Source organism: Hibiscus syriacus, unplaced genomic scaffold (assembly GCF_006381635.1).
Source record: "Hibiscus syriacus cultivar Baekdansim isolate YM2019G1 unplaced genomic scaffold, ASM638163v2 tig00014949_pilon, whole genome shotgun sequence".
Lineage (NCBI taxonomy): Eukaryota > Viridiplantae > Streptophyta > Magnoliopsida > Malvales > Malvaceae > Hibiscus > Hibiscus syriacus.
The window spans coordinates 940,040-949,592 of record NW_024062339.1 but is presented as its reverse complement, the minus strand read 5'-3'; the positions used below and the strand labels follow the sequence as shown (position 1 = coordinate 949,592).

The 9,553-nt window shown below is 33.0% G+C and overlaps 4 non-coding genes across 4 annotated transcripts; all 4 read right to left on the bottom strand.

The window, feature by feature from the left end:
* Positions 1 to 1,680: 1,680 nt before the first annotated feature.
* Positions 1,681 to 1,752, bottom strand: TRNAG-UCC. The gene has a single exon. It is a non-coding gene; the product is annotated as a tRNA-Gly (tRNA).
* A 3,241-nt stretch (positions 1,753 to 4,993) lies between these two features.
* Positions 4,994 to 5,065, bottom strand: TRNAG-UCC. The gene has a single exon. It is a non-coding gene; the product is annotated as a tRNA-Gly (tRNA).
* Positions 5,066 to 6,556: 1,491 nt separating this feature from the next.
* On the bottom strand, positions 6,557 to 6,628 carry TRNAG-UCC. The gene has a single exon. It is a non-coding gene; the product is annotated as a tRNA-Gly (tRNA).
* Positions 6,629 to 8,095: 1,467 nt separating this feature from the next.
* TRNAG-UCC lies at positions 8,096 to 8,167 on the bottom strand. Its single transcript has one exon. It is a non-coding gene; the product is annotated as a tRNA-Gly (tRNA).
* Between the last annotated feature and the right edge of the window lie 1,386 nt (positions 8,168 to 9,553).

Sequence of the window (9,553 nt, the reverse complement as noted above, 5' to 3'; positions counted from 1 at the left end):
AATTATACACTACTTGTTTTACTTTTAAACATTTCACCCTTAAACTTTTACTAATCGTAATTGTGTTTACCGGGAGTTGAACCCGAGTCTTTTGCTTGGAAGGAAATTATCCTAATTGTTGGACTAAAAACGCCTCTTATTTAAGCTATTTCTTTCACATAAACAAGAACAACACGTATACACTACTCGTTTCACTTTCCAACATTTTCCCTTTAATTTTTTACCATCGTAATTGCCTTTGTTGGGAGTCGAACCCGAGTATATTTATTGGAAGGCAATTATCCTAACCGTTCGACTACAAACGCCTCGTCTTTACACTATTTGTTTCACGTAATCAAGCATGAAAGGTAAACACTGTTTGTTTTACTTTTCAAAATTTCCCCTTAATTTTTTACTATCAGAATTGCCTTTTTCGCTATTACCTGGAAGGCAAATATCCTAGTGGTTGGAAGACAAACATTCACATAATCAAGAACAAAACCTGTACACTTCTTGTTTTACTTTTCAAAATTTTCCCCTTAAATTTTTGCTATCATTATTACGTTTGTCGGGAGTCCAACCCGGGTCTATTACTTGAAAGACAATTATCATAATCATTGGACTACATCTCTTCTTTACACTATTTGTTTCACATAATCAATAACAACACGTATACACTACTCGTTTTACTTTTCAATATTTTCCTCTTATTTTTTTACTATCGTAATTGCGTTTGTTGGGAGTCGAACCTGAGTATATTGATTGGAAGGCAATTATCCTAACTGTAGGACTACGAACACATTATCTTTACACTATTTGTTTAAGGTAATCAAGAACAACATGTATACACTACTCGTTTTACTTTTTAAAATTCTCCCCTTAATTTTTTACGATCGCGATTGTGTTTACCGGGAGTCAAACCCAGGTCTATCGCTTGAAAGGCAATTATCTTAACCATTGGACTACAAACGCCTCTTATTTACACTATTTGTTTCACATAATGAATAAAAACTCGAATACACTACTCGTTTTACTTTGAAAAAATTTCCTTTTAATTGTTTACTAACGTAATTCATTTGACGGGAGTCAAACCCGAGTCTATTGCTTATAAGGGAATTATCCTAAGCGTAGGACTACTCGTTTTACTTTTCAAATTTTCCTTAATTTTTTGCTATCGTAATTTCATTTTCCTGGAGATGAAGACTATTTTATTACATAGAAGGTAATATCCTAACCATTGGACTACAAACGCCACTTCTTTAAACTTAATTGTTTCACATAATAACGAATAACACGTATACACTACTTGTTTTACTTTTAAACATTTCACCCTTAAATTTTTACTAATTGTAATTGTGTTTACCGGGAGTTGAACCCAAGTCTTTTGCTTGGAAGGAAATTATCCTAATTGTTGGACTAAAACGCCTCTTATTTAAGCTATTTCTTTACCATAAACAAGAACAACACGTATACACTACTCGTTTCACTTTCCAACATTTTCCCTTTAATTTTTTACCATCGTAATTGCCTTTGTTGGGAGTCAAACCCGAGTATATTGATTGAAAGGCAATTATCCTAACCGTTGGACTAAAAACGCCTCGTCTTTATACTATTTGTTTCACATAATCAATCAAGAACAACACGTATACACTACTCGTTCTACTTTTTAAAATTTTCCAATTAATATTTTACTATTGTCATTGCATTTGCCGGGAGTCGAATCCGGGTCTATTGCTTGGAAGGCAATTATCCTAACCGTTGGACTACAAACGCCTCTTATCACACTATTTCTTTTACATAATCAAGAACAACATGTATACAATACTCAATTTACTTTTCAAAATTTACCCCTTAATTGTTTACATTCGTAATTCATTTGCTTGGAAGGTAATTAGCCTAACTGTTGGACTACAAATACCTATTCTTTACACTATTTATTTCACGTGATCAAGCATGAAAGGTAAACACTGTTTGTTTTAATTTTGAAAGTTTTCCTTTAATTTTTTACTATCGAAATTACCTTTTTGCCTGTCGAACCAAGGTTTATTGCCTAGAAGGCAATTATCCTAGTGGTTGGAAGACAAACCCCTCCTCTTTACGCTATTTATTTCACATAATCTGGAACAAACCCAGTACACTACTTGTTTTACTTTTCAAAATTTTCCCCTTAAATTTTACAATCATAATTATGTTTGTAGGGAGTAAAACCAGGGTCTATTGCTTGAAAGGAAATTTATATCCTAATCGTTGGACTACACCTCTCTTCTTTACACTATTTGTTTCACATAATCAATAACAACACGTATACACTACTCGTTTTACTTTTCAATATTTTCCTCTTATTTTTTTACTATCGTAATTGCGTTTGTTGGGAGTCGAACCTGAGTATATTGATTGGAAGGCAATTATCCTAACTGTAGGACTACGAACACATTATCTTTACATTATTTGTTTAAGGTAATCAAGAACAACACGTATACACTACTCGTTTCACTTTCCAACATTTTCCCTTTAATTTTTTACCATCGTAATTGCCTTTGTTGGGAGTCGAACCCGAGTATATTTATTGGAAGGCAATTATCCTAACCGTTCGACTACAAATGCCTCGTCTTTACACTATTTGTTTCACATAATCAAGCACGAAAGGTAAACACTGTTTGTTTTACTTTTAAAAATTTCCCCTTAATTTTTTACTATCAGAATTACCTTTTTCGCTATTACCTGGAAGGCAAATATCCTAGTGGTTGGAAGACAACACCTCCTCTTTACGCTATTTGTTTCACATAATCAAGAACAAAACATGTACACTACTTAATTTACTGTTCAAAATTTTCCCCTTAAATTTTTACTATCATAATTACGTTTGTAGGGAGTCTAACCGAGGTCTATTTCTTGGAAGGCAATTATTATCCTAATCGTTGGACTACACCTCTTCTTTACACTATTTGTTTCACATAATCAATAACAACACGTATACACTACTCGTTTTACTTTTCAATATTTTCCCCTTAATTTTTTACTATCCTAATTGCATTTGTTGGGAGTCGAACCCGAGTCTATTGATTGGAAGGCAATTATCCTAACTGTAGTAATACGAACGCATCATCTTCACACTATTTGTTTCAGGTAATCAAGATTAACATGTATACACTGTTCATTTTACATTTTAAAATTCTCCCCTTAATTTTTTACGATAGCGATTGTGTTTGTCGGGTGTCAAACTTGGGTCTATTGCTTGGAAGGCAATTATCCTATGCATTGGACTACAAACGCCTATTCTTCACACTATTTGTTTCACATAATAATGACTAACACGTATACACTACTTGTTTTACTGTTTGTTTTAATTGTGTTTACCGAGAGTTGAACTACAGTCTTTTGTTCAGAAGGAAATTATCCTAATTATTTTACTAAAAATGCCTCTTATATAAGCTATTTCTTTCACATAAACAAGAACAACACACATACACTACTCGTTTCACTTTCCAACATTTTCCCCTTAATTTTTTACCAACGTAATTGCCTTTGTTGGGAGTCAAACCCGAGTATATTGATTGGAAGGAATTATCCTAACCGTTTGACTACAAACACCTCGTCTTTACACTATTTGTTTCACATAATCAATCAAGAACAACACGTATACACTACTCGTTCTACTTTTTAAAATTTTCCCCTTAATTTTTTACTATTGTCATTGCGTTTTCCGGGAGTAGAACCCGGGTCTATTACTTGGAAGGCAATTATCCTAACCGTTGGACTACAAACGCCTCTTATTCACACTATTTCTTTACATAATCAAGAACAACACATATACACTACTCAATATACTTTTCAAAATTTACCCGTTAATTTTTTACATTCGTAATTCATTTGCTTGGAAGGTAATTAGCCTAACTGTAGGACTACAAATACCTATTCTTTACGCTATTTGTTTCACGTAATCAAGCACGAAAGGTAAACACTGTTTGTTTTACTTTTCAAAATTTTCCCTTTATTTTTACTATCGAAATTGCCTTTTTCACCTATCGAACCCGAGTTTATTGACTAGAAGGCAATTTTCCTAGCGGATTGAAGACAAATACCTCCTCTTTACGCTATTTGTTTCACATAATCAAGAACACAAACTGTACACTACTTAATTTACTTTTCAAAATTTTCCCCTTAAATTTTTACTATCATAATTACGTTTGTAGGGAGTAACCCGAGTCTATTTAGAAGGCAATTATCCTAATCGTTGGACTACACCTCTTCTTTACACTATTTGTTTCACATAATCAATAACAACACGTATACACTACTCGTTTTACTTTTCAATATTTTCCCCTTAATTTTTTTACTATCCTAATTGCATTTGTTGGGAGTCGAACCCGAGTCTATTGATTGGAAGGCAATTATCCTAACTGTAGTAATACGAACGCATCATCTTCACACTATTTGTTTCAGGTAATCAAGATTAACATGTATACACTGTTCGTTTTACATTTTAAAATTCTCCCCTTAACTTTTTACGATAGCGATTGTGTTTGCCGGGTGTCAAACTCGGGTCTATTGCTTGGAAGGCAATTATCCTATGCGTTGGACTACAAACGCCTCTTCTTCACACTATTTGTTTCACATAATAACGAATAACACGTATACACTACTTGTTTTACTGTTTGTTTTAATTGTGTTTACCGAGAGTTGAACTACAGTCATTTGTTCGAAAGGAAATTATCCTAATTATTTTACTAAAAATGTCTCTTATATAAAGCTATTTATTTCACATAAACAAGAACAACACACATACACTACTCGTTTCACTTTCCAACATTTTCCCCTTAATTTTTTACCAACGTAATTGCCTTTGTTGGGAGTCAAACTCGAGTATATTGATTAGAATGCAATTATCCTAACCGTTTGACTACAAACACCTCGTCTTTACACTATTTGTTTCACATAATCAATCAAGAACAACACGTATACACTACTCGTTCTACTTTTTAAAATTTTCCCCTTAATTTTTTACTATTGTCATTGCGTTTTCCGGGAGTAGAACCCGGGTCTATTGCTTGGAAGGCAATTATCCTAACCGTTGGACTACAAACGCCTCTTATTCACACCATTTCTTTACATAATCAAGAACAACACGTATACACTACTCAATTTACTTTTCAAAATTTACCCGTTAATTTTTTACATTCGTAATTCATTTGCTTGGAAGGTAATTAGCCTAACTGTAGGACTACAAATACCTATTATTTACGCTATTTGTTTCACGTAATCAAGCACGAAAGGTAAACACTGTTTGTTTTAAGTTTCAAAATTTTCCCATGGTAAACACTGTTTGTTTTACTTTTCAAAATTTTCCCTTAATTTTTTACTATCGAAATTGCCTTTTTCACCTATCGAACCCGAGTTTATTGACTAGAAGGCAATTTTCCTAGCGGATTGAAGACAAATACCTCCTCTTTACGCTATTTGTTTCACATAATCAAGAACACAAACTGTACACTACTTAATTTACTTTTCAAAATTTTCCCCTTAAATTTTTACTATCATAATTACGTTTGTAGGGAGTCTAACCCGAGTCTATTTCTTAGAAGGCAATTATCCTAATCGTTGGACTACACCTCTTCTTTACACTATTTGTTTCACATAATCAATAACAACACGTATACACTACTCGTTTTACTTTCAATATTTTCCCCTTAATGTTTTACTATCCTAATTGCGTTTGTTGGGAGTCGAACCCGAGTCTATTGATTGGAAGGCAATTATACTAACTGTAGTACTAGGAACGCATCATTTTCACACTATTTGTTTCAGGTAATCAAGAACAACATGTATACACTACTCGTTTTACTTTTTAAAATTCTCCCCTTAATTTTTAACGATAGCGATTGTGTTTGCCGTGTGTCAAACCCGGGTCTATCGCTTCGAAGGTAATTATCCTAACCGTTGGACTACAAACGCCTCTTATTTACACTATTTGTTTCACATAATTAAAAAAAAAATAGGTATACACTACTCGTTTTACTTTTAAAAAATTTCCTTTTAATTTCTTACTAACGTAGTTCATTTAACGGGAGTCAAACTCGGGTCTATTGCTTGGAAGGCAATTATCCTAAGTGTTGGCCTAAAAACGCCTCTTCTTTACACTATTTGTTTCACATAATAATGAATAACACGTATATACTACTTGTTTTACTTTTAAACATTTCCCCCTTAAATTTTTACTAACTATCGTAATTGTGTTTACCGGGAGTTGAACTCGAGTCTTTTGTTTGGAAGGAAATTATCCTAATTGTTGTACTAAAAACGCCTCTTATTTAAGCTATTTCTTTCACATAAACAAGAACAACACGTATACACTACTCGTTTCACTTTCCAACATTTTCCCCTTAATTTTTTACAATCTTAATTGCCTTTCTAGGGAGTCGAACCCGAGTACATTGATTGGAAAGTAATTATCCTAACCGTTGGACTACAAACACCTCGTCTTTACATTGCTTGTTTCACATAATCAATCAATAACAACACGTATACACTTCTCGTTCTACTTTTTAAAATTTTACCCTTAATTTTTTACTATTGTCATTGCGTTTGTCGGGAATCGAACCCGGGTCTATTGCTTGGAAAGCAATTATCCTAAACATTGGACTACAAACGCCTCTTATTCATACTATTTCTTTTACATAATCAAGAAAAAAAGGTATACCCTACTCAATTTACTTTTCAAAATTTACCCCTTAATGTTTTACATTCGTAATTCATTTGTTTTGAAGGTAATTAGCCTAACTGTTAGACTACAAATACCTATTCTTTACAATATTTGTTTCATGTAATCAAGCACGAAAGGTAAACACTGTTTGTTTTAATTTTCAAAATTTTCCCAAGGAAAACACTGTTTGTTTTACTTTTCAAAATTTTCCCTTAATATTTTACTATCGAAATTTCCTTTTTCACCTATCGAACCCGAGTTTATTGACTAGAAGGCAATTATCCGAGCGGTTGGAAGACAAACACCTCTCTTACGTTTTTGTTTCACATAACCAAGAACAAAACCTGTACACTACTTAATTTACTTTTCAAAATTTCCCCTTAAATTTTTACTATCATAATTACATTTGTAGGGAGTCTAACGGGTCTATTTCTTGGAAGGCAATTATCCAATCGTTGGACTACACCTCTTCTTTACACTATTTGTTTCACATAATCAATAACAACAGGTATACACTACTCGTTTTACTTTTCAATATTTCCCCCTTAATTGTTTACTATCGTAATTGCGTTTATTGGGAGTCGAACCCGAGTCTATTGATTGTAAGGCAATTATCCTAACTGTACTACTACGAACGCATCATCTTCACATTATTTGTTTCAGGTAATCAAGAACAATATGTATACACTACTGGTTTAACTTTTTAAAATTCTCCCCTTAATTTTTAACGACAGCGATTGTGTTTCCCATGTGTCAAACCTGGATTTATCCCTTTGAAGGCAATTATCATAACCGTTGGACTACAAACGCCTCTTATTTACACTATTTGTTTCACATAATGAATAAAAACACGTATACGCTACTCATTTTACTTTTAAAAAATTTCCTTGTAATTTCTTACTAACGTAGTTCATTTGACGGGAGTCAAACCCGAGTCTATTGCTTGGAAGGCAATTATCCTAAGCGTTGGACTACAAACGCCTCTTCTTTACACTATTTGTTTCACATAATAACTAATAACACGTATACACTACTTGTTTTACTTTTAAACATTTCCCCCTTAAATTTTTACTATCGTAATTGTGTTTAACGGGAGTTGAACTCGAGTCTTTTGTTTGGAAGGAAATTATCCTAATTATTGTACTAAAAACGCCTCTTATTTAAGCTATTTCTTTCACATAAACAAGAACAACATGTATACACTACTCGATTCACTTTCCAACATTTTCCCCTTAATATTTTACCATCATAATTGCTTTTGTTAGGAGTCAAACTCGAGTATATTGATTGGAAGGCAATTATCCTAACCGTTCACCTCGTCTTTACACTATTTGTTAACATAATCAATCACGAACAACGTATACACTACTCGTTCTACTTTTTAAAATTTTCCCCTTAATATTGTACTATTGTCATTGCGTTTTCTGGGAGTCGAACCTAGGTCTATTGCTTGGAAGGCAATTATCCTAACCGTTGGACTACAAACGCCTCTTATTCACACTATTTCTTTTACATAATCAAGAACAACACGTATACACTACTCAATTTACCCCTTAATTTTTTACATTCATAATTCAATTGCTTGGAAGTAATTAGCCTGTTGGATTACAAATACCTATTCTTTTCAATATTTGTTTCACGTAATCAAGAACAAAAGGTAAACAATGTCTGTTTTAATTTTCAAAATTTTCCCAAGGTAAACACTGTTTGTTTTACTTTTAAAATTTTCCCTTAATTTTTACTATCGAAATTGCCTTTTCGCTTATCGAACCCGGGTTTATTGACTAGAAGGCAATATCCTAGCGGTTGAAAGACAAACACCACCTCTTTACGCTATTTGTTTCACATAATCAAGAAAAAAACTTGTACACTACTTAATTTACTTTTCAAAATTTTCCCCTTAAATTTTTACTATCATAATTACGTTTGTGGGGAGTCTAGCCCGGGTCTATTTCTTGGAAGGCAATTATCCTAATCGTTGGACTACACTCTTCTTTACACTATTTGTTTCACATAATCAATACAATGATACACTACTCGTTTTACTTTTCAATATTTTCCTTAATTTTTTACTATCCTAATTGTGTTTATTGGGAGTCGAACCCGAGTCTATTGATTGGAAGGCAATTATCCTAACTGTAGTACTACGAACGCATAATCTTCACACTATTTGTTTCAAGTAATCAAGAATAACATGTATACACTACTCGTTTTACTTTTAAAAACACCTCCTCTTATTTACACTATTTGTCTCACATAATGAATAAAAACACGTCTACACTACTCGTTTTACTTTTAAAAAATTTTCTTTTAATTTCTTACTAACGTAATTCATTTGACGGGAGTCAAACCCGAGTCTATTGCTTGGAAGGCAATTATCCTAAGCGTTGGACTACAAACACCTCTTCTTTACACTATTTGTTTCAGATAATAAAGAATAACACGTATATACTACTTGTTTTACTTTTAAACATTTCCCCCTTAAATTTTTACTATCGTAATTGTATTTACTGGAGTTGAACCCGAGTCTTTTGTTTGGAAGGAAATTATCCTAATTGTTGTACTAAAACTCCTCTTATTTAAGCTATTTCTTTCATATAAACAAGAACAACACGTATACACTACTCGTTTCACTTTCCAACATTTTCCCCTTAATTTTTTACCATTGTAATTGCCTTTGTTGGGAGTCGAACCCGAGTATATTGATTGGAAGGCAATTATCCTACCCGTTTGACTACAAACACCTCGTCTTTACACTATTTGTTACACATAATCAATCAAGAACAACACGTACACACTACTCGTTCTACTTTTTAAAGTTTTATCCTTAATTTTTTGCTATTGTTATTGCATTTTCCGGGAGTCGAACCCGGG